At 39.8% G+C, this 25481-nt stretch overlaps 1 protein-coding gene, 1 long non-coding RNA gene and 1 gene segment (V, D, J or C); 2 read left to right on the plus strand and 1 right to left on the minus strand.

Moving 5' to 3' along the window:
• The window catches only part of LOC124973266 (T cell receptor alpha chain MC.7.G5-like), a 260714-nt gene that overhangs the window by 135155 nt on the left and 100078 nt on the right, over window positions 1-25481 (plus strand). The gene's annotated exons all lie outside the window — the stretch shown is intronic.
• The window catches only part of LOC124973246 (T cell receptor delta constant-like), a 63414-nt gene that overhangs the window by 18392 nt on the left and 19541 nt on the right, over window positions 1-25481 (plus strand).
• On the minus strand, window positions 5571-12124 carry LOC124973278 (uncharacterized). Of its 4 annotated transcripts, none has more exons than XR_007106662.1 (4): window positions 11980-12124; window positions 11257-11591; window positions 8257-8307; window positions 5571-5665 (listed from the first exon to the last, which is right to left on the minus strand). It is a non-coding gene; the product is annotated as an uncharacterized LOC124973278 (long non-coding RNA). The 4 variants fall into 4 exon arrangements; XR_007106659.1 differs by having other exon boundaries at window positions 11959-12124; XR_007106660.1 differs by having other exon boundaries at window positions 11948-12124.

Below are 25481 nucleotides of genomic sequence, written 5' to 3' on the forward strand. Positions count from 1 at the left end.
CTGTGTGTGTGTCCTCATTCCCTATATAGAATGTTTCTTCTCTGTTCATGCCCCCTACATCTGGTATTTCAGACAGATTTCAGACAAGGTCCCAGCAGGAGGCCAGGGGCACTCTCAGGGTGATTAGAGATAATCTAATGAAAGAGATACTTATAAGTGTAGGCAGGTGCCAGGGATTGAGCTGCATTTCCTAAGAAAAAGATGGCGTCCTAACCCCTTGTACTACTCAGGGTTCTCTAGAGGACAGAATCAACAGGATATATATATATAGAGAGAGAGAGAGAGAGAGAGATACAGATATACATATACATATATGTATGTGTTTGTGTGTATTTAGCTAAATATAACATAATATATAATCAGACATATATATGATTATAAAAAGGGGATTTTTTTAGATTGGCTTATGGAATCAGAAACTAGATCATCCCACCCACAATGGCTCTCTGCAGTCTGGAGAACTGGAGGAACCAGTATCTGCTTAGTCCAAGAAGTTGGAGACTTGGACCAAGAGGGAACAACAATGCAGCCTCAGTCCAGGACCAAAGGCTTGGAAACTCCCTGGAAGGTCATCAGCCAAAGTCCCCTTTGAAAGAGTGAAGGAGCTGGAGTCCAGTGTCCTCAGGTGATCACAGCAGCCATGGAAGCACCTGCTCAGGAAGAATCGAGCTTGTATCTACTGCTGCTTCCTTATTCTCCCACCTTTGTTCCATCCAGGCCCCCAACCTATTGGACTGTGATATCCACATTTGGGATGGGTCTCCCCTTCAGTTTGCCTTCCACAAGTCAATCATTCCTAGAAACACCCTCATTGACACACCCAGAACCCTTTAATCTTAGGCATCTCTTAGTCCAACCAAGTTGACAATGACTGGACTGAACATGACTCCTTACATCATACTTAACCTCCAAAGAAACAATAACAATGTCATAATTCCTAACATGATATAACTAATTCCTTCATACAACTGAAAATACCCTTCTTCCTTCCCCAGATTATGAGGCAAAAGTATTTTTTGAGTGATGCTTGCTCTTCTGACAACCCACAATTTAAATACTATAATGTAGAGTTAATATCATTTTAAATACTGACACTAAGGGCCAGGCACAGTGGTGCATGCCTGTAATTCCAGTGACTGGGAAGGTTGAAGCAGCGGGATTGCAAATTCAAAGCCAACAGCTCAACAGCTTAGCAAGGCCCTAAACAACTTAACGAGACCCTGTCACAAAATAAAAAATAAAAAGGGCTGGGGATGTGGCTCAGTGGTTAAGTGCCCCTGAGTTCAATCCCCAGTGCTAAAAAAATTAAAATTAAAAAAAATTACTGACAGTAAGTAAATCAATATTACATTACATTGGCAATTATCAAGAATACAAGCAGGGGCTGAGGATATAGCTCAGTTGGTAGAGTGCTTGCCTAGCATGTGCAAGACCCTGGGTTCCATCCCCATCGCACCAAAAAAAAAAAAAAAAAAAAAAAAGGAGAAGAATACAGGTAACAAAAAATGTTGGCAAGGATGTGGGGGAAAGGGCACACTCATACATTGCTGGTGGGACTGCAAATTGATGCAACCCCTCTGGAAAGCAGTATGGAGATTCCTCAGAAAACTTGGAATGGAACAAGCATTTGACTCAGTTATCCCACTCCTCAGTATATACCCAAAGGACTTAAAATCAGCATACTATAGTGACATGGCCACATCAATGTTTATAGCAGCTCAATTCACAATAGCTAAGCTATGGAACCAACCTAGATGCCCTTCAACAGATGACTGCGTAAAAAAAAATGTGGTATATATACACTGTAGTTAAACTACTGCCAAAGAATTCCAGAGATTTCCAGCAAAAGAGAAGAGGCAAGGAAAGGCTCCCCTCCAAGTTTCAGAGGAAGCATGACCCTGTCAACTGACTTCAGACTTTGAGCTTCCAGAACTGTGAGACAAAAATTTATGTTGTTTCAAATCACCCAGTTTGTGGTTCTTTCAGACAGCTGTGGGAAACTAATACACAGAATTATGGGAAAGCAATAAAAGATGGTGAAACACCCAGGGTCTGGCAATAGCTCCTACCCTCCTAGGCCTGAAGCATGGTGGGAGCAGCCTTTACTGAAACGTGCAGCTGTAAGAAAGGAGCTGTAGTCTCCAGCAGAGGAAGGCAGTCTCTGCCAACCCAAGCCTGGTAGGAAGGAACTTAGGATAATAACACCCACCTCACTCTCCTTCCTTTTAGACTCCTGCTGGTGCCTCCTATTGACCAGACCAAATGATGCCAGGAAGTGAGGGAACCAAGTAGATGCACTCCATTAAGGTCAACCTCCTGGAATAGTAGGAAACTGTGGATCTGGAAGGATAATAGACTCAGTCTCAATTGAAAAGTCACTTCCCTGCCCTCCTGACCAGAACCTGGCTTCTATAATATGCTATCATGATCCTCCCACTTGTGTAGAACTCTTATCACAGTGGCAATGGAAAAATTGATTACATAAATATTTAAGAGATGATTGGTTCTTATGCTCCAACATAAGCACTATGTCTGTCATTCATTGGTAAATCTCCAGGGTCTGATGCATAGTACAAATGTAAGAAGGCCTAGATTTATAGGTTGATCCCAGAGCTAGGTGATTTGATATAAAAGATCAAGTATTAAGTCCTGAGAGGTAGACCTTGGCAATTCTCAAAGAACTACAGAGAGTAAGCACCTTGATGTCCTTCAGGTGGGTAATGATGACACAATATGTAATGCCAAGTAATGTGGTCACCTTGAGTTCTTGCTTACAGTCCTCCAGAACTTGTGGGTAGGATGGTTACTTGGACGAAGAGAAGTGCAAAAGAGGTGTGTGGGAAGAGCAACTACCAGGGCTCAGGTGAACCTGAGCCGCCCCAACCTAATTTCCCTCACAGTCTTCACTGATCACACTAGTGAAGTTGAGAAGGTTTGAGCATAGGAACAAATGTCCTGGCCCCATCCCCACACAAACCACACACTGCATGACACCTTTGCCCTTGCTTTTTTGCTTACCAAATGACCCTCTTCCATGCTTTGGCTGTACTTCCTAGTTCCCATTATTAATTCATGTGTTTGATTTTGAAATTTCAAAGATTATTGGTTTTGAATTTCCAAAGTATAGGTCCAAAGAATTCAAACACTTCCTCTTTTCAAAGTTCATATAAATTTAGGCTGTCATAAACCAGGATGCAGTGATGGTTTCTATGTTTTGTTTTGTTTGCTTTTTATAATATTTTGCTTTGTGGAATTCAGCTTAGGTACCCTTCAGGAAAGAAAAAAAAAAGATAGATGAACCCAATAAAGATCAGAAAACTGGTTCGAATTTGGAGGCAGTGTTTCATTGGATTGCTCTTTTACACATGGGTGAATCACCCTTATCCAACTTTGCCTAGAGGGAGTTTACAGGGAACACAACGATCATTACAGCATCCTCAGAGTCTTTGTGCACGTAGTATTGATCTCCCCCTTTGATGGTTCCTTTGATTACAGCTGTAAATGTCAATAATTCTTCTTCTTGATATTAACTGTTAACATCACCACAGAGTATACACCATGTATATCTAATTTGGAAATGAAGCAATGATATCGAATTGAACTTCTAGGGCAGGAAGCAGAAACCTTGCTATCAATCAAACAGGTTCCCTTCATCTGGCCTTATTTATGGGACCACATTGTCCATCTCAAAGTAGCATTGTCATCTTTTCAACAGGAAGCAGGTACTGTGAGCCTCCTGTGGCTGGCAAGACTCCTCCAGGGAATGGGACAGCTGGGAACAGGAGCTGGCACAGAAGGTGTTGACTGACAGGAGGAACCAGTTGAGGGCAGTTGGGAGGCAGAGGGGTCCCTGTGTGAAGCCATGCAGAATATCTGCTTCCTCATCCAGCTCACCCTCTCCTAGGCAGGTAAGGCAGAACCCAAGGTCTCAACAAGCAAGACTCAGCAGGACATGGCCCTGACCAACGGTGCCCCTGATCTCAGTCCCCACTGAGCCTCTCTCTGTGCCTCCTCTCAAGAGTCACAGCAGACACTGTGTTGGCATCTCTACTTTTCTCTCAGGCCACACATAGGAAAGGAGCTCACATGTGCCTTACTCCTGATGCTTGTCAGAGGAGGTGGCTTACTGGAATCCACTGGAGTCTCTAGCAGTTCTCACAGATTCACTGCCTTTTCTTCTCCTTCTTAGGAGCCCGCCTGGAATGGCAACTACAGGGTCCTTGAGCTGGTGTAGTGAGGGCTGGAGAAATTCTATGGGTTTCTGTCAAGTCTGCAGAACTGATAACTTCACCACCCTCCTATATCCGCACTGTGAAGCAAAATGTCTGAGTGTGTCTCTTCCATTGTCACCCACTTATCGCTTATACAGAGGCAACAAACCAGCTCAAGATCTGATATCCACAGTTCTCTGCATTCAAAAATGAGCAAATGGACCCCGAAAACACTGTGGTGGATTAAGGTGCAGGAGCCACTGTGCAAAGAATAGAAATTAATTTCTAACCAGCCTTCCCTGCTCTAGGCAGGGTCTTAACACACTGCAGTGTCTCAGACAGTACGTGGTGCCTCATAAATTTTCTACGCTGACAAGGTGAACAAACTCCAGAGTCAAGGCTCCTTTCCTACTCTTCAGCTGTACACATTTCCCTCCAATATTAATTGAAATGATAGGATTGGACAGCTTTAATTTTTTTTGTCAGGGCACTTCATTTGTTCTTCAAGCAAACACTGTCTCTCATATCTGCTTAATGATGCTCCATAGCGTTTATCGCCCTTTGACATGCTGTATATTTTACTTGTTTATTTTTGGTCCAGTTCTCCACTGGAATACAAGATCCCTGATAGCAGGGATTTTTGTCTGTTTTATTCATTATTTTAACTCCAATGGTTAGAACAAGTCTGGCACATATTAAGCACTCAATAAATACATGTTAAGCAAATGGGTACATCAAAGATTTAATGAGTGAAGGCCGTGAAGGGCACAGCATGCTGGTGTAGGACACAGCGGTGCACAGGACTGCTGCTGACTCCGCCCACTGAGGTGCTTCTCTCTCAGCCTCATCTGTCCACTTACATGATGCTATTGACTGCAGCGGAACTTTCTGACGGGTTGATAACAGAAAACTCTAGAACCCCAACTTACTGTTGGTGAGCAGATGTTAATGCTTCTAAGTTCCTTGGACATCCTACTGTGGCATTGGTAAAATAGGGAGAATGGCAGGCTTTATCTCTTTTCTCTACTTTTTCTCACCTTTGAGACCCAAAATCCCAGGCCCTAAGTCTTGAGTTGACAGGGAAAAAATTGAACACTTCTACTTTATTTCCCAAAGGAATTTTTCAGACTTTCTCACCAAAGAAACCTGCAAGAGCCTGCTATTTTCATAACCAAAAACCACAATAACACATTTTCCCAAATGGAAGAGCAATTCCTGACTCCTACCACCCCGGCTATCACCTGATTTGGGTGTTCTTCAAGGACACAGAATCCACTGGGGTCTTTTTATTTATTTATTTATTTTAGTTATTTATACACACACAAACACATACATTTATGAATTTAGCAGCACACAGTAGGGTGCATCAAATGCTGAAGACATTCTCTGAAGGCATGTTCAAGGGCTCCCGAGGTTGCCGTCAGCCAGCATGCCACACTCAATAGCGAAAAGACCTGGTGATGGGACAAAGGAAGTCAAGCCAAATGCAATTGCTTATATTAATTTAAATAAGGTCAAACTCCCAAACTCTGTATTTAAATAAGAAATCTAACAGTTGTAAGTTTTCTTTTTACCTGCATGCATAGAGTAGACTAAGGAAGTTTAAATTATCCTCTTCTGGCTTAAGGACAAAACCTCATGAGTATTTATAACTTTCAGGAAAAGAAATGTCAGTATAAATATATTACTAAGGCAACAAATTATTAAGAAGGAAAATCAATTCCAAGTATAGATTTTAGAGATTAAAGTTGCTTTCATAGAATGTAACAACATTTATTTATTCATTCAATAGCTATTTATTAACTACCTACTATTTGCTAGGTACTTTTTTAGAAACACTGGAGATATGCTCTGGGAAGTTCATGAAGCTCATATTTTTATGGAAATAAAATTAAATAAGTAAATATGTTATAAATATGTTAGATAAATAAAACAGAACGAGAGAGAGAGAGAGAGAGAGAGAGAGAGAGAGAGAGAGAGAGAGAGAATATTAGAGAGGGTGTTGACAAGGGGCTGGGGAGATAACAATTTTCCATCAGGTTGTCAAGAAAGGATATAATGAGAAGGTGACATTTCAGCAAAGCCCTAGATATAGACAGGATTCCTAATATTTTAAATCTAGGTATATGCTAACTCCTCTGTTAGAAATAACATTTTAATATACAGTTTTAAGACACATAATAATAACAGCTTTTTCTGTTAGGTTGGGAAAAAGGAACTGCTTTTCCTACTTATCTTGTTGAAGGGTCTTGCACAGTAGCTCAGACCTTCATTTTTCAAGCCCAGGTGATGGAATTCCACTAACTAGCACAAAGCATGCAGATGGATAGGTAGGAGGGGGCGACACAGAAGCAAACCAAAAAAGATCAAAACTTACATGAAAAGGACGAAGGTAGAATTAAATTATTGACAAGTGAAAAATGAGATCTGTCATGTTGATCCCTTTGCCTTGACTCTCTCCCTACTTGTGTGACCACATCTACGGACTGATTCTCCAGAAAAGGAAAGTGTGCAAAGTGGAGGACGCCTCTCTCTCCCTGGTCCCAAGCTGCCTCTGCTCTAGACACGATCTGCAGCTTCAGCTACACTTGCAGATCAAAGTGTTTCCCAAAACTGTCCCAATAGATTCTGAATCTAAAATAAAACACATCTCATCCCAGTGAGGTTCTAGGTTTTCCTCCTCTCCAGGAAGTCATTCCAGAGAAATCTGAGGAGTAGTGTGACTGTGTGCAAGCCCACACACCAAGCTTTAGGAGGTCAATCCCCAGGGCTTCTGGAGCCACAAGACTGGGTCGGGTTCCAGCCTCACTTGCAACCTGATGAAGTATTACTCTGAGGCATTGAGAAGGGAAGCCTGCCTCCGCAGGGACGATGCCAAGGACCTGCAGCCTCATGTGTGCTCTCTTAGCTGTCACATGGAAGGCTCCTTCTACGCTGAGACCTCCGCCGTGCTTACTTTGCACCCGTGCTATAATTATGAGTTTTTGGTAAAAGATTAACTGCCCTGGTCTTCTAAAGAAGTGAGGAAGGGTTTCATGCACCAAGTTCATAAATAAGGAACAAGGAACCACAAAGGGGCCAGGGTAACTGTCTCTATCAGCAGAAATCAGAGAGGTGGCTCAGCTTGATGACCCTCTTCAGTAGGAAGAAGCGGCTTAAAATCTTTGAGTTCACAGCTAGCCCATTTCTCAGCATCAGTCATCATTTCTCTTTCCATACGAGGGGTATCTGCTTCCATATTCAGAGAGTGGTAGAACAGTGAAAAACTTTAACCTCTGCCTGATTTCAACCTTTTCAGGTGAAGACATAGAACACAAAGAATGGAGAAATGAAGTGACTTTCCCAGTATCACACAGCCTGTTAGTGGCAAAACCATAAGAACTCTGATCCAGAATTCTTTTCACCATACCCTGACACCTGGTTGCCCGGGGAAAGCACTCTATTACCCATGCGCTTCCAGTCCACATCCCTGCAACTGTCCCCTCCAGTCGCCTAGAAAATCTTTCTCCTCCCAACCAAGCTGAATCCTCAACTAGTGCCTTCAAGGCTTAGAGAACAAGAAGTTTTCTCTCTGTTGTGGGAGTACAAGGCCCTTGAAGAACTCCGGAGAGCTTGCCTATAGTTCAGTCTGTGATCTCTGTCTCTTTCTAAAAAAAATTCCTTGAAGTCTCAAACCCTGCTCTGGGTTTTTTGCATTCCTATGGATACCTAGCATCATACTGAGCACATAGCAGGTGCTCAGTATATGTTGCTGGGTGAAAGAAGAAAGGCTGGTCTCCCTCTCTCTCGTCTCAACCTGTACAACCCTGCTCATTAGGGATCCTGCTCCTCACAGCAGGGTCTCCAGCCTGCTCTTCTGAGGAATGGATGGATCAATGGCCATAGCCTGCCTTGCAGTTTTTCTCTCCCTTCCATTCAGAGACAATATCGTCTCTCCTTTCTTTTTCAACATAAGGGAAAGTCAACAATAAGACAACACTGTAAAGAAAAAGAAAGCCAATGAGGTGCTATAAGATTATAAAAGTGACAGTGCGATTATAATCACCACTGATGAGCCTCTTCCACAGGATCAGACCTGGTCCACTTCTGAGTTGCCCTGAGTGAGTCACAAAGAAATTAGACAAGGTTTAATCACTGTGTGTAAAGTTATTACAAAATGGAAAAGGAAACCTTAGACTACAACTCGTATTCAAAATCCATTTCTGCCCTTTAAAAATTCTGTCACCTCCCCAGGCTCATTTGTAAGGTGAAGAAGCCAGACTAGATACAGCCTGAGGTCCTAGGATGAGTCATCCCCATTTCATATTAGTTGGGGAAAGGAAATCTTTCTGAAGTTTCTGCAAAAAGAATTTTAAAATAAAAATTCCCTTGAAAAAGAAAATCATTACCAACTGCAAGAAGTTACTAGTAATGATCATGATTGATGGCCTACAGTCTCAGAGTACTTTTTTATATGCAAGTCACTGCTCAAAGTCATTAACATGTTCTAATCTGTTTAATCCTCACAAGGACCCATTGCTATTTTACAAATAAAGAAACCAAAGCATAAGGAGGTAAATGTATCGCCCAAGGTCACATGACTGTTAAGTGGCAAAACCAGGACACCAGCACAAGGCAGCCTGCTTCCAGGGATACTGTGTCACACAACCCAAGAGTTTCCTTTTCTGAATTATACAAAAAACGGATTGCCCTCCCAGAGTCCTCTCTGGCTTCCGTAGACTGTTGAAGGAAGCTGTGCATCCCCATGATGCTGGCCTTGCACTTGGCATCTGAGAAGACCAGCAGCCTCCGTGTATGTCTATGGCACTTTCCCATCCTCAGACCTCAGCACCTGGTGTACAACTAGGCAGATCCCCTTGCACTGTCTCTCTATGGCAAGAAGAAGTTCTCATTGTGAGGTGATGTGAGATTCTTACTCAGTCTCTGATTCTTATCAATGCCTCCTCTTGCCTCAAGGTCCATTCAGTCTTTGGGGGGACCATAGAAATATTGGAACTCCCTGAGAGTCACCTTCAAAATCCTGGGTTTAACTTCAGACTATTCTATATGAACTGATACCACCAAACTTCTGAAATGTAAACGTGTTTCCAAACTTAGTTTTTTGAGAGATATTGAGCATTATCTGTGTTCCATGGAGGGAGACTTGTTATCACCAATAACAAGTTTAACAGTCAGTTATATTTACAAGCCAACAGACTGAAACAGGAGGACTGAGCTGAATTTTATTCTGATTTGCCACAGGGAACCTAGAGAAACTAAAAGGGATTGGAATTTCCCTGGTAGCCAGACCAAAAGGAGAATCTGCCTGTGCAATCTGTGATCTTTCCCTAACTGGCTCTCCCCCTCCCAGTCTACACCTCCACCCTGATCATACCTGAACTACATTCTAATCCTCTTATGAATGCTGCTTTTCCATTTTACTTCTTTGAATTTTCTTGGTCTTTTCCCTTCCAACTTAGTGAATCCAGAGCTGACTGGGGCAAAGAGTGAAGAGAAAAGTGATGGATGGGCACCCAATGGAACAAATCTTGAGTGAGCCTCCCAGAAGTCCTATGGGCCAGGAGGATTATTCTGGATGATTACTGGTATTCTGAAACCTAAACCTCATCTGCCTTTAAAGTGGGACTGGCTGCCCATCAGGGCTGCTTTTCTTAACTCTTGACTTTAGGGACACTGGGGAAATAACAAAGGTCAAAACATGTGATTCATGCCAAGGTGAGAAAAAGATAGGAGTAGAATATTCCTGGAGTTCCAGATAGCTACCTCTGATAATCCCTCATGTTTGCAGATCCATGACAACTTTCTCATTGTTTTAACAAGAAGTCACAATTTAAATATGTTTTCCTCTCTTAAATAAGTGGCAGTAGAATACAGATAGGCAAAGCCATATACAAAAAAAAATAGGCCTAATCATTCACAAAAATATTAGTGTGTGTTGAACTTAAAAACAATCTACAAATTGTCCCTAACTTTGGCAAGATTCTTTCACCTATCTTAACCTGAATGATTTTTTAAAATTTTGACGATCAACTACATGTAAGTTTATACATGTGAGTTCATTTAGGAGTGAGAAGAATCAAAAATATGAGAATCACAACTTCTTGCTTAGTAGTTCTGGGATCTTAAAGAAGGTTGCTTGACTTCTCTAAGCTTCTACTCTACCCTTCATCTGTAAAAGAGGGGTAATAATTTCAGAATCATTACAAGGATTAAATTAAATATTGCTGGTGAGCACCTGGCACACCTGGTGACTGGCACACTAGAGGTACTCAGTAATACTAATACTCCATTTCTCCCAACAATTAATGGTCTGAAGTGGAATGATTTTCAGTCAGAAAAAACTGAAAGATGCCTAATGGAAGGGTCATGCCAACAACCACTAGCATTTTTCCAAAATAAGAAATCCAAATGTACAGCCAGTATACTTATCATAAAAATACCTCATTACACTGGGTGTGGTACTGTAATCCCAGTGGCTCGGGAGACTTAGATAGGAGGATTGCGAGTTCAAAGTCAGCCTCAGCAACTTATCAAGACCCTGTTTCTAAATAAAATATAATGAGGGCTGGGGATGTTGCTCAGTGGTTAAATGACCTTGAGTTCAAGCCCCAGTATCAAAAAATAAAAATAAAAAATAAAAAACTTCATCAGGAATGTTCTTCCCACACAACTTCCCTGAATTCTGTGCTGCTAATGATAGTAAAACCTCCAGAGTCAAGACCATCACTGTGAGGTCTATCACCTCAGTAAGACACTGTGCCCTCATTGCCCTTAGACTTTATGGGATGAAAGTATCTGCACTTCACCAGAAGTAACAGGGAGAATGGTTTTTTCATACCAATTTTTTTTTCAACTGACTGGGTTCAGATGTCTGGGACAAGAACTGGATAAGGGGTCTCAATTTTCAGAAAGCTTGATTTTATCCAGCTGCAAGGATGTTCTTAGGATATATCTTAGGATACATTTTAATTAAGGAATATATTTAATTTAGGAATAGAAAGATTCTTTCCCATCCTTAAAATGGAAACTATAGTTAATTACTAACCTGTGAAGAGTGACACTTGTCCATTCTCATGTTGCCTATGCTGTCTGCACAGGGTAGTTTTTAGTATAGTATGTGGCCAAGAAAGCCAAGTCCCCCTAAATGCATACCAGAGAGAAATACCCTCATTCCAGTCTTCTAGCTTCTTCCATTAAAGAATTATAGGGACCTGGTCCAGGGAAACCAGGGAAAAAGCCAGGCAATCAGAGCTGCTCTCTTGCCAGAAATACATGTTCTGATGGAAGGCATCAGGAGGCAACATCTGTGCCAAACCCCATGCTGGAAAGCAGCTCTCTGAGATCTGAGGAAACTTCCACCTGCTGAGGAGGGCTAGCCGCCTGTAGGAAAAGAAATTGTGAGTCAGAACATTTACTCCTAACTTTTTGTGGGACTTTGGACAAGTTGGTTAACCTCTTTGAGCCTCAGAGTCTCATGTGTACAATAAAAAGTTGTATTAGATTACCTCCAAATTTCCTTTAGCACCAAGAAGCTATACAGGTCTCTGCCCAGAAAGAAAGAGGAGCATTTAGCCATGGGACAAAGGGGATCAAATTTGACAGACTCCCAAGACTTGGGAAGCATAGATCCCTGCCCTACCAATGCCTTTATGTGACCTGATAAGGATAAAATCAAAAAAGGAACTAAATGAAATATACTCATGATTAATCAAAGGGGATTGAAAGTCATTGCTAACCTCACAGCTACCTTGCATCGCCTCCAGCTCACCTCCCTTGGGACACTCCTCCTCTTCTTTAATGCCTCCTCATGATTCTCAAAAACTGTGATCACTCAAGGTTGAAGCTTTTAATCTCCCATGTATAAAAGGATATGCAAATAGAGTTCAGTTTCCTGTTGAGTCTCTGCCAAGGTCTTAGCCTGGCAGTTCTGGGAAAGGAGCCAAAGACCTCATATTTCTTGGCTGTTAACATTCTCCCATCTGTGCTCAAGTCAGCAGCCTGGACTTCAGGCTGCGGCTTGTCTTTAGTCTTACAGTTTCCCAAGTTTTCTAAAGGAACCTTTAGAATGTTCCTGCAAGAAAGTAAGATACAGCTGGCTCTCAGTAACCAGGGAGAGCATTCTCTGGCTCTATTTAGGGGCAGTAAGAAAAAGACTGGGAAAAAAAATAAAAATAAAAAAAAATAAAAGATTCCCTATGTCATCGGGAAGAATCAACCTACAAATTCACTCAAGAGAATACAGAAAACTAGTGGGACCTAAACCACAGGATTCCTAAAGATTTAATGTGCTCAATTCCATGTCTGTGCTGGATTTCACCTTCTTCATCTTACAAACAATTATTCTGCTTCATTCTCTCACGTTCCTCTTGTGTCATTGCCTATATTTCATAAAATAAAGTATCATATATTTCTAGGGCAATAAAAAAAAAAAAAAAAGAAAAAGACTGGGAAGTGTACATTCCTATACTGTGGTCTCAGAATCCAATCATATAAGCTACTTGAGGTACTACTATTAATTAGTGTTAGGCAGGGCTTGCAATAAGCCATCTGTATTTCCAGTATGGGGTTTTTATACCTACGCAGGCAAAGTCAAGGCCCTTAGGTGCAGTAACAGCCCTGTACAGCATTCAAAAACAAAAGCCCTGAGAATACAGACTATCTCAGGGTGTCTCTGAGCCAAAGGACCTGCTAAACCACAGAATCAGGGACCAGACTAATTGGCCCCTGTGTCTCCCTTATTAAACTCACAGAATAGCAGTTGTCAATTTTACTTGACAAGAGGCATCCAGACCCAAGTGTACTGAAATGTTGCTACCAATAATCTGATGGAAAATTGTATTTTTCAAGCTATGTTAAGTCTGACCATTTATTAGGCATGGAATTTTCACTTTTTCTGCAAGTGTCATGACTTATTTGTGTTTCCCAGTATTTCCCTTCTGAAGCTAACTCCCACCAGGGCTTGTCTGTACATTCTCATTTCCATTACAAGGTTAATATACAAGTTAAACTTTTGAATTTCTTCAGAAACCTCTGTGGAGAAATTTCCTCTTTCATTTCTCTGTTATTCCAGGCAACCTGAACTACCTTGTGACAGTATAACATTATTTTAAAAAAAAAAAAATGCTATTATTGTTTCAAACCCGGTCATTCAGTGGTATCTTCAGCATTTATTCCGAATCTCTATTCTTAATCCTTGGGCCTCCACTTTTTAAAATCATACCTTTTTTGAAATCTACCCACATAGTGTTGATCTCTACAAACTTTCCACCTCTCAATTCTCCTTACCAGCCCCTCACTCTGAGTTCACATCCCCCAGTGATAATTATGCTCAGACCATTTTTATCTCAACAGGGAAGTGACCTAAAACAGGTCCCTTCCTGTTCCTGCTTTTTGCTTCTCAGCCTCACCCCATACCATGCAAGTCTGAAAGTTAGCACCACCTTGCGCCATTTGTGGGCATTTTTTTTAAACACGTGTTCCCAAAGCAGCGTTGGAGATGGAGCCTGAACTCCACTGACCTTACAGTCTTTGGGGTACCTTGCTCAGAAAGACCCAGGGGTATCTATCTGTAACCAGGTCCAGCAACATCATCATTGCATGTGTCATTTGGAAAGGTTGAGCCATTGCCATATCACTCCTGTAAAGCCTCAGAAGTGAACCTTAGAGTCTACAGGATATACAGATCCTATAAAGCTCCCAAGCAAAACCCCAAATGCACCAGTTCTGTGAACTGACTACTCAGATAATAGGCCTTGGATGAAAGAAAGAAGCACTACCACCTCAGCCAACTCCATCCCTCTGGGCTATGTTTACTTTCCTAACACCACACCTCATTCTACAGGACACTTACGGCAGGCCTGGTCTGCTCTAAAACAACCTAGAGGAAGTCAACACAGGCTTGTGTTAGTCTAGAGGCCGAGGTAAGTGAATTTGACTCCAGAAAAAAATCATTCCCTCCCTCCAATGCAAATACTCCAAGTCTCTGTGTAAAGCAGCTCTCTAGTTACTCTGTATTTCCATTGGACTATATCTCTTAGAGTTCCTATACATTGTTTTTGCACATATAGAATTTAGGATGAAAATTGAGACTCTATCCTACATGTACCAATTAACTCAGTTATCAGTGCAGATCGTTTTGTGGAGGGGAGACAATTTTGCAACAGCATTTACTAACCTTTATCTTAATGAGGTAAAACAAAGAGAAGCTTTCTTCCTTTTATGACTTTCTCTCTGCATAGATTGCTCACCAGCAAGGGTCAGAATGGTTTTACCATGGCTCTTTGGTTTCCACACCCCAAGCGATCTGGTCTCCATCACAACATCTGGAGGAAGGATCTCCTTATTCAGTGATGTGTACACCACACTAATGACAATAGTCAGATCTGACTATATGGCTTGACTAATAAATCTGGAAGAGCCCATGTTCTAAGAGGAAATGTCAGAAGTGGTAGGACAGGTGGGCCCCCATGCTGGGAAACTGCTTGTCCACTGCTGACTTGGCCTTCTCACCAGATGCCTCATCCAACATATGCATCTTCTTTATGAGGCACCGGAGCACCATAATGTGCACATCCTGTGGTTCCCTGTACCCCTAATATCTCACATTTGAGTTCCTTTCCAATTCAGAGAACAAAAGTTGCTGGCTTTGGGCCAATTTGCAACAGATGTGGGCCACAACCACTAACTACCCAGGAAGCATCTACCAGAGCAGGGCATGAGAATCGGCTTGTTAGAAATTCCCATACAACATGAAAATAGAAAGGAGACCAGAAGAGTAGAGGAAGAGACTGGGGGAGGGAAGAGGGAGGAAAAGGAGAGGTGCTAGGGAATTAAATTGACCAAATTATGTTATGTGTATGTACCAATATGTCACAATTAATCCCACTATTTTGTATAATTTAAATGCACCAATTAAAAATTTTGTTTAATTTCCATACAGGTGCTACCATCCAGTATTTAGTACCCAATCAAAGGAAAGGGACTGGGAGACTTTCTCCAGGGCATCTCCAGGTCTTTAATTCATTCAGTTGGGAATGAGGAAACTGAATTTACTACTAAGATTTAGGAAGACTGAGATAGAGTTAAGGAAATTATTAGAAAATAGGTATTACTACTTTACATGTACTTTAGGAAAATCTGCAAATCTTTTCATAACCTTAATATAACGCCTTCCTATGTCACTGACCTTGCTCATCTCACTCGGAATCCCACATAGTGGTCACACACTGGACAGACATTCAAAGCCATGAACAGCAGGACATTGCCTCTTTGTAGGACAATGGCAATGGAGATTCTGGCAATCAGAATATGATCGCTCGCTGGTGCCAGGCCTCATGAGGATGTCCTTGTGTTGCAATGGTGTGTGAGAGACTGTACCCTGGCTATCCCTAAGTCTGTAGGCTTTTTATAAAATTCTTTTTCCCAAGAAAATGGTCCTTGCTGAACCTACTTAGTAAAGATAAGAAAGGTAAGAAGGAGAGGGACAATGTGCAAGGAAAGAAACATGAAAACATTAGAACCAAGGAGAATATTGTTGTGGACTCAGAGTGTTTGTCATTTCAATTAATATTAAACTGACCTTCCCAGAAAATGTCAAGATCAGTATTAGAATGTGTGTTTTCTCAGGGACTCTGAAAAAAAATATGAGAACTCGAAATGTGCTACTGCCAAAAAAAAAAAAAAAAAAAGTGCTTATCTATGGCTGCAATGATCCAGAATCTTGGCAATGGCAAAGGGAGACTGCTGGCCGCCAGCCCCTGTGAACTATGAAGTAGGCCCTCCTGTGCCCCATTCTCATCCCTCTCCTCTTTATCACGTCCCTTCGACACTTTCATTCTCTTCCCATCAAAACCCAGCCTCAAAAAATGACCTGAAACCAATTTCCTATAATATTCAAATGTTGAAAATAAGGGAAACTTAAGTTTTTCCAAGATAAGGGGGAAAGGCAGCATTGTGTTTTTTCTAAAAGATATAATAGCCATAAGCTCAAGACTGAAACAATCATAGCAAAATTTTCCAAGTTTGAGGAACACTGCCCAAAATAAAGATGCCAAGCTGTTCTCTCTTCAGAGACTCCACGTGGGTCAGACAGGGAGAGTCTGAGCCTCCCAGAGTGGGCACTTCTCCTCCCCTGTCCAGAAAGAGGTCTGGCTGGAGTATCTAGAACACAGAACCCATCATGGAGAAAGGCATGTGACACAGGGCAGACCAGGGCCGGAGGGTGGGGGAGACACCTGGGAAAACATTCCATTTCAACAGCAGGAACAGCTTTGTACTAGTTCGGCAGTGAAACAAATGTCCTTGTCCAGCAAGCGAGTTCAGTGGATGAGTACCCTGGGATCCACCCTAGCTGGGATCTAAACTCATGGCCCTGAGCTCTTTCCTCCCTAGAATTCATTGTACAATTCTATGTTGAAAGAATATTAGAGTTGCCACCAAAAATTAAGTACATTTACTATTTTGGTATATGTCTTCCCAGTTTTCATTTTCAATGTACATATTATTACATGGTCTATAAATGTGATCATACTCTATAGACACATTTGTATTATTTTTAACATTATATAATCAATTTTCTGTGTCTGGGGTACTTTCCTAGTCAGTATTTTTAATAAGTTACATTAATGCTCTATCTAGGGACATAACTATAGTTTTCTCAGTTTTCCTATGGTTGAGCATTTAGGTAGCATTTACATTTTTCCCTTTACAAAATTTGCTGTGATGAACATATCTGATCGTATTACTTTTTCATTATTTAAGGTTATCGCATATTTATATGAACAAATTATACATATAATTTTATCTATATGATTAATATAAATTATATATGTGTATGTACACACACACACACACAGTGAATATAAAATAAAGTACAAAAGTCCCCATTTTCCTCAATTAGAAGATTTGAAGTTAAGGATTTGGATCAACTTGAATATATAAGCCCTTAAGATTATATATTAAATTATCAAATTCTGCTTTAGAATTTTGAATTTATTAATTTAATTGTCTACATATTTTTAAAATATTACATGAATTTTAATTGCTGCTTTTTCTATTCTCATAATTCATAAAATAACTTTATTCAAATTCTTCACAAGAATCTCAAACCAATGTATTAATCACCATTGGAGTCACTTTTTTAATCCTCAAGCTTTTTTTCAAACTCACTTGTGTCTAAGTTGTTTAAAGCATAGCTCATTATCATCCCATATGTGAAGTTATCACAATACACACTCTTGAGTCACAATATCTATTTACATAATATTAGAACTATTGTTTTGATATTATCCTGTGAGTATTCCTAATCTCCACAGTAGAATATTTAGTTTAAAAACTCATTTAAGCAATTTCAAACATTAGCAATTTTCAAGGCATTGGGAGATTCAAGAACAGTTGCTTTTTGTTAAACTACTTATTCCAGCTGGCTTCCAAAAGCATCCACAAATAAGCATTCATTGAGGTCATTCCAACTTATTGTGCCCTCACTCAAATGCACTATACTGTTCAAAATCAAATAATTGAGCACAAGCATTGCAATATTGCTTTTTGTAATTTTTGTAAGGAATCAAATATAAGAGCCTTGCTCTTCTTTGAAGATAATAAACTTCACTTTATATATTAAAATATTATATATATATTATATATATACACACACACACACACACATGGTATTTTCTCACAGTATATCCTCCAAAGTAGACATGTTTGATCAAGCTATTTTGAATATTTTTATCCTTTTGATAATAACTAAGTGAATTCCAATAAAAATAGAACAATTTATATTGCTACCAACATCTTTTCAGCACTAAACACATGACTTTTTCTAACAAAGCAGTGCTTAAATATCTGTCCCAAAGAAATGGTTTGTTAGTGCTTGATTTACAGTTTTATTACTAGAGAGTTAAAATAGTTTTTCAAGTTGGTTAACCAATAATTAACTTCTAATTTGTCCATTGTCCATTTATTTTTTTTTTTTTTAGGTTCTTAGTGTTTTACTTGTTGATTTGTGTTCTTGGAATAATTTTGTGCATCTGGGTTTCATAGCACTTAACCACAATAACAGCATTGGTGAAAGGAGATTTCCGAGGTATTGCGGATGGCAGAGGGTGGTGATGGCAAAATGCCAAGGACAGGAAAAAAAGGAAGAAGAGTTTTTGTACTGATATGTTTCACTGTGTCTACGTACCACAGAGGTGGAAGCATATTAAGGCTTTGTTCAAAAACACCCAGCCTTGACCCACTATGTACATCTCAGCACTAGAAAGACTCCACTGAGCATCATGGGGAAATAATACATGAGCTTTATGGTCCCCTTGCCCCAGCTTCTCCTTTTGGTGAACCAGTATCACCAAAGTAATACAAACCAATCAGCGATAAATAATCCCAACCCCAGGCTGCAACATTATTAAATATACCTATGGTACTGAAGAACAGAATATCAGGGGAAAATAAAGGGAATGGAACTGAGTATATGCTAGGTCACACACTGAATATATGCTAGGTCACACACTAGGATATGATGAACCATGAAGTTGAACTCAAATTCGTAATTTCTTCTTTCAAAGAGCTTAATGCCTAGTACAAAACAAAGCAAGTGCTCAAAAAAGCCATTGTTGTGAAACAAATTCCATCTTACTGGAGAGTGACAGGATTGCAGAGTCCCTGCTTTTTAAAATTATATACTTCTAAAGGCCATCACCGGAGGCAAACCCACAAGGTAAAGTCCTGATCGATTTCCCAGACCCTAACAGTTTACGTGCCCTGTTTTGATGAGAAAACTGTCCATGAGGAAGTAGTTGTGGCAAGAAAGTTGCTAGTAGGTGGTGCAGGACACATCGCCTTGGGATGGGGTGAAAAACGCAGGCTCATCATAAGTAAGACCTGGGTTATTAGAAAGTCACAAAAGAGTAAACGGGTGGTGGGAGGAAAGTTTTTATGAGGTGGAGTTAGCCAGAAGAGCTCTTGGAGCAGAGGAATCTCGAGCTAGTCCTTGCAGATGGTGCAAAACCTTGCACAACTGGGAATATTTCAGAATCAAGGAATCTCCCTCTCTGATTAACACCACCAAGCAGTTCTCTCCTCCCAAAGCAAAGACCAAATTCATCTCCACCACCTGAATTTGTGTTTTTAAAAGACATTTCCTGGAAACTAAGCAATATTTCTGTTAACTCCAAGGAGTCCTTCAAGGCTAATACCATGGATCAGAGACCTGGGCCCTTGACTCTTGACCCTGTGTGGGTTTGATCCCAGAGTGCGACTCTTCATATGGGATTACAACCGCCAAGATAGCACACCAAGCCCGCCTGCTTGTTTTCAGTCTAGGAGGGAAAAATTCATGCACAGGGGAAGAAAACTATGCCTATGCCTCCTTTCTAGGTTTCCAAAATAAGTGGGCATATGGCTTACAGGAGATAATACATCAACTCAATCAAACTAAAATCGAAGGAGCCATTTTTGGGAAATAAGAACAATTCACAGAGATAGCACTTCTAATGAAATTCTCATTTTTAGTGCAGAAATGGAGCATAACATCCCTAGGATTACTCATTTGATAAAAGTGCAGACTCTAAGATAATAATTTTTCAACATAAAATGATGAGTTTTCAATATTTCTTTCTATAGAGCAGACTATAGGCATTCACAGTTACAGAAAGAAATATGACTAGCTTCCTGCTTTACCCAAAGAAACCAGGCAGAAAAAAAATTCCAAGTCAAGAATAAAAAAGTTTTAAAACTTCTTAAAGTTTTAGAATACTTGCTGGTTGCAATGGGAATGTAGAACTTTACAAAAAAAAAAAAAAAAAAAAAGATTCATCTGTCACCATCTTATCCATGTGACCAGTGTTATTCTCATCAAGTCATTGTGTCCATCTTGACATGATCTGAACACAATGCACATCACCTTCACAGTATTCTTGATGAAAATAAATAAACTAAAATTAATCAAACCTTTAATTCTAACAGTAGACAAAGGAACTAGAAGAACAAGTTAAAGGATTCTGCAGTGAAACCACTAGATAAATCCAGAAGGTGAGTTCTGTGGTTTGAACATGGTTTGAAAGTGTCCCCCAAGGATTAATGAATTGGAAGCTTGGTCCTTACATGGCAGTGTTGGGAAATGGTGTGAAACCTTTAAGAGGTGAAGCCTAGTGGGAGATAATTAGGTCACCGAAGGTGCTGCCCTCAGAAGGAATCTATATTTTTCTCATGGGACCCTGGCAAATTCTTGCAAGAAGGTTGTTATAAAAGAACAACCCTGGTCCCTCTCTGGTCTCTTGTAGCTTCCTGTCTTACCGTATGATCTCTTCCTCTTGCAAGCCCTCTTGCCATGATGCCATTTGCCATGATGTGACATAGTCAGGGAGTCTTCACAGAACCTGAGCTATGCTGCTTGGGCTTTCTACCTCCAAAACTGTGAGCTAAATAAACGTCTTTGCTTATAAAGTACCCAACCTCAGGTATTTCATTATAGTAATGGTAAATAGACTAATAAAGTGATATTTTCTTCAAGACAACAGGCCCAGTCCTTCCAATAATCAATGAAATAAAAAGAAAAGGAAAAAAAGCACAGTGGAGGGGAAGCGGTGGAATAGGAACTATTAAAGCAACTAAAAAGAGGTGGAAAAAGACTTAGTAAAAGACATTTTTGTGGCGAATTGGGAAAATTTTGAATAAGAATTGACTTTTAAATGATTTTAGGGAATTATTAACTTTGATAAATGAGACTGTGGTTATATAAAAAAATTTATTTTTTAAAAAAAATGTTTGTTGAAGTATTTAGAAGTAAATTGCCATGATACTTGTGATTTATTTATTTCAATAAAATAAGTAGAAAGTAAGGCAGATAAAACAATACAAGAAAATTAAGAGGTGAAGTTACTGGGTTATGAGATCCTTAACTTAATCAGTGCATTAATTTCCTGATAGGGATTAACTGGTGGTAGCTATAGGCATGTAGGGTATGGCTGAAGGAGGTGGGTCCCTGGGGGCCATGGCTTTGGGGTTTATACTTTGTCCTGGATGAGCAGAGCTAGCGTTCTCTCTCTCTCTCTCTCTCTCTCTCTCTCTCTCTCTCCTCTTCCTGGTGCCATGTGCCCAGCTGCTTTTCTCCACCCCACTCTTGCACCATGATGTTCTGCCACAACTGGAGCCCAAGGAATGGAGTCAGTCATCTATGAACTGAGAGCTCTGAAACCGTGAGCTTCAAAATAAACTTTTCCTCTTCTAATTGTTCTCCATAGGCTTTTTGGTCTCAGCAGGGAAAAAGCTGACTAAAACGATCAACAATTGCTCAATCTAGGTGATCATTCTATAAATATTCTATTAACCTATCTCTATTAACCTACCTTTTAGAATATTTCAAAATTTTTATGATAAAATTCTTTTTTTTTTTATTTTTCTGTTTATTTTTAAAGTGACCAACCAGTCTATGGGAAATCCGGACAATGAAAAGGTGAAATTCAATGTTTTTTTAAATTTATATACTTTCTTAAAGAATACTGCTCTGTTCAAGTAACTCCCTGAATCTACAGGAGTTAGAGCAAATTAAACTGTATGTTCATCTGACACATTTGTAACACAACAATGAATTCTGTCACTGACATGGAATTACTACACAGGTAAAAGAAATAAGAAAGCCACTAATAAAGAGGTTGCACATTCTGGATTCCTATTATGCTTTTTTGAGGCATATGAATAACTGAGGTATCTTAAAATCATTGACTTTCAAGATTTGAGATAATGATAAAAAGTTCAAAAGCAATTTTTCATTCCACTGTGATGAAAGTGGAAGTAAGAGGTATTCCAGTTTTCCATAGTTGTGTCAATGAACCCCAATCAGTTGATTGTCAAGCTCACTTCTCCTTCAGGTGGGTAGGCATCATAGAGATGCTAAGAGAAGAAGTCAGAGGCAGATGACATGTAGATTCATGGTCCTTAACTTTAGAGCTTTCGACCACAATGTGTAGGTCAATTTTATCCTTTCTTCAGAATTGAAAGGCTAGTCAGTAAAAGTGCATCATAAAGTTGATCTGTTGATTACTTTAAGCAGGTAAAGCAAGGTGAACAGTAGAGAAAAGCTACAATTTACTGATACTATTGCAGCTTTGGCAGCATAAGCACCACAGAATTAAGATAGTGGTTTCCAAAGTATGGCCCATGAATCTCTAGAGCCTCAAGATCTTTCCAGGGAATCCATGAAGTCAAAAGTATTTTCATAATAATACCAAACCTTATTTGTCTTTTTCATGGTGTTGACATTCACAATGTCACTGATGGTGCAAAAACAATGTGGGGAAAACTGTTGGAGTCTAAGCATAAATCTAGGCCGTAGCACCAATTCCATATTAATATCCATTGCATTCTTCACTACCACATATTTCCAGGGAAAAGAAGAGAGTTTTCACATTAAAATATTATTGACTTTTTTAGTTTGCTAGGACTGCCATACAAAATACCACAGACTAGGTAGATTAAACACCAGAAATTGAGACACACATGGTGATGCAGGCCTATAGTCTTAACTACTTGGGACACTCAGGTGGGGAGATCATTTGAGCCCAGGATTTTGATACCAGCCTGGGCAACAGACCACCATCTCAAAAACAGAGAGAAATAGAAAATCTCAAATTTATTTTCTCACAGTCCTAGAGGCTAGAAGTCCAAGATCAGGGTGCTGGGAGGGTTGATTTGTTCTGAGGCTTCTGTCCATGGTTTGCAGAGGGACAACTTCTTATTGTATCTTCATAAGGTCTTTCCCAGTGTTTCTTCTCTTTATATGTCCAAATTTTCTATCTTATAAAGACCCCAGTCATTGTATTAGGGCTTACCCTAATGTCCTCCTGTTAATCTCTTTTTTTTTTTTTTTTTTTTTTTTTGTGGTTCTGTGGATTGAACCCAGGGCCTTATGCATTCGAGGCAAGCAGTCTACCAACTGAGCTATATCCCCAGCCCCATGTTAATCTCTTTAAAGATCTTATCTCCAAATATATTCACATTCTGAAATTATGAGGGTTAGAGCCGCTACATATGAATGAAGGGTTTATGGTTTGGATGTGAGATGTTCCCCAAAAGTTCATGTGTGAGATGATGCAAGAAGATTCAGAGGAGAAATGATTGGGTTGAGAGTCTTGACCTAATCAGGTAATTAATCCTGATGGGATTAACTAAGTGGTAACTGGAGGCAGGTGGGTTATGGCTGGAAGAAGTGGTTAATTGGGGGTTTGGCTAGGGCGTATATTATATTTGTATCTGGCCAGTGGAATCTCTCTCTGCTTCCTGATCACCATGTAAGCTGCTTCCTTCTGCCACTTTCCTGCCATGATGTTCAGCCTTGCCTCAAGCCCAGAGGAATGAACTAAGACCTCTGAAACCATGAGTCCTCGAATAAATTTTCCTCCTCTACAATTGTGTTGGTTGGGTTCTTTAGTCACAGCAGCAAAAAAGCTGACTAAAACAAATGGGAATCACAGATCAGTCCTAATACTCACAAAGCAGTGAAAACCATTCATTTTTAAAACATCTCAACCCCTGAGTATATATTTTTAGTATTCTATGTGACAAAATTGGAAGTACACATAAAGTACTTCTGCTGTATCCCAAATTATGATCCCTACATCAAGGGGAAAAATCATGCAATTATTTGAGTTGCAAGCTAAACTAGCCATGCTTTCCATTAAATGTCATCTTACTTGAAAGAATGATGACAGAAAACCACAGCTATTCAGACTTGGGCATTTGGCAGGCATTTTGATGAAAATAAATAAACTGAGCCCATCACATCAAGAAAAATAACTGATAGTTGTTACTGGTAATAAAATCTAAGCTTTTGGGCAAAACTTAGAGGTTTATAAAACTTACATCTGCCACTGTAAGCGAGATGGCTTCCCAATATTTGAACGCTCTTCTGATTTAAAGACACCAGCAGTGACATTTGCTACTGTGATATTTTGATATTGTGTAATAAAATGTGTCAACCTGTAGAAGCTGCTTAATGCAGTGAACCCGTTATTTCCCAAATGACCAAAAAATGATGTTAAAAAATTATGTATGAGTGAAAGTTCCATCCGAACTGTAAGATAGACCAGTGTTTTAATGTAACAGAATGTAATAAGTTCATCTGCATGGTTTCAGATTCTACATTGCAACTAACCTTTAAGAAACTATCTCTTGTCACACTTTTGTGTAGTGTCAAGAACATTATATTCCCAAGTTTTCGGAAAGGCTATTAACACACCCCTTTCTTTTTGAACTACATATCTGTGAAAGGACAGATTTCCCCATGTTTCAACCAAGCAACATATTGCAGTAGACAGAGTGCATAAGCAGACATGAGAATTCAGCTGTGATAAACCAGCTCTTCCCTGTTAGATATCTGAAGACTATGATCAAATTTACCCAGTATCTTCCTTATTTTGATCTACATTCCCATGTTTTCAGCTGTTCCTCCATGGACATGATTTGAAATCTCTTAAATAGCCTAATCCTCCTTTGAATACACTATGGTTTGTGTATAACCCTCAAATTATACATGTTAATACCAGGAGCAAAGGATAAAGATAAATAACCCTAGCTTAAAGTCTAAAATCCAAATATTTCAAGACTAGAGAATTGTCTAATTCCTTTCAATTTTTAGATTTGTATTCCATTAATTTGCTTCAGGTACTATGAGTCTCCAAGTGTGGGTTCTTGTCCCAGTCTTCCTAGCATGGTCCAAACTCCTTCTAGGATGTAAGGGACTTCAGGATGCACTGTGCCTAATCCTCCTCTCCCACAGAAGAGTGTCTTATATGACAATGAAAAGTCACATTGAGAAAGCAAAGGCCCAGTTGCCCAAACCATCTTATGATCTCTCTAGGGAAGGAGATCAGCAGGGAACCGAAACACTTTCACATCAAAAATACTTGGATGAAAGACTAAAGATGACTTTCATCCAAGCATTTATGATGCCAACATATTTTCCTCATGTGCCAGAAACATCATCACACTAGGATGAGGGTATCCGACTTCTTGTACGTTCTTTTTTTTTTTTAAGATGCCTTGACTGAATTACATAATCTCTCAGGATATTTCTACACTCTGTCATCTGAAAGCCCAGGGAAGTGAATGTATGATTCTTGAAGTGTCTCCCAGTTGTGACATTCTTGGATTCCCCTCTAGAGGTGCAATTGATCTTTGATTACCTATGTTAGTGGAAGAGAATGTGATTTGAATACTCCAAATATGTAGATAACGGGAAAGTCACTTCTATTTGGCTTTAGAATGTATTACAAG

Source organism: Sciurus carolinensis, chromosome 2 (genome assembly GCF_902686445.1).
Source record: "Sciurus carolinensis chromosome 2, mSciCar1.2, whole genome shotgun sequence".
In the NCBI taxonomy this organism is placed as follows: domain Eukaryota; kingdom Metazoa; phylum Chordata; class Mammalia; order Rodentia; family Sciuridae; genus Sciurus; species Sciurus carolinensis.